Raw genomic sequence first — 821 nt, 5'->3', positions numbered from 1 at the left:
GCTGAGTAAGACCCTTAGAAATCAACTTCATAAAGACACCTATGACAATGTAAGCTATAAGGGGATGTGTCAGGCACAGGATGTCCTGGAAGGGGAGGTAGAGGCCTAGGTGTCTGTCTCTTCCTAGTCCCGAAGCCCCTTTGCGTGGCCTGAAATTAGCAGAATGCCTACTTGACAGTATAAGTAGGACTCTGTCTCCACCTAGTGGCTAGTGCGTATACTGCTCAGGCATCTGGAAAGTGACTGTCTTGGTTGAGTGAGGATGGGTAAGCAGAGACTATGATTCACATGATACCAGGGGAGAAACACAACCTGCTAAGGGGAGGTCAAAAGGATCTTTCTGGAAGCCCTCCTGAGCCACTGCATCTTCACTCTTGACTTTTTCTCCCGTCGCACGCTTGGCGATTTAGATCCCAGTCTTCCCAACCCTCAAACACTAATTCATATTTAACCCTCACCTCACCCGAAGGGATGACCAGACCCAGATGGACTTCCGATCCTTAAAGCTTCTTTACCAAGAAAGGCCCAGGCAGGCCACTGGAACTGAACACCACCTCCAGGCTGGTTTTAAGAAATGACAGGAGACTGTGTATGGGGACAGTGGGGCAACCTATGTCCCTGTGTTCCGGAATCTTCAGAAAACCTAGAAATGAAATGCTGTGGCTGCTGCCTTGACACAGGACTGTCCCTCCAGGGCAATGTAAAAGCCTAACACTGCACGCCCCTCCTTCCCTTGCCAATCTCTAGCTGGATTGGCCTCGGTTCTCGAGACCGTGGCTCTCCCTCACTCGGATACCTGAGTCCCCACCCATCCTCTGGCC

This window comes from Mus caroli, chromosome 9 (genome assembly GCF_900094665.2).
Source record: "Mus caroli chromosome 9, CAROLI_EIJ_v1.1, whole genome shotgun sequence".
Taxonomy (NCBI): Eukaryota; Metazoa; Chordata; class Mammalia; order Rodentia; family Muridae; genus Mus; species Mus caroli.
Note: the sequence above shows the minus strand (reverse complement) of the source record.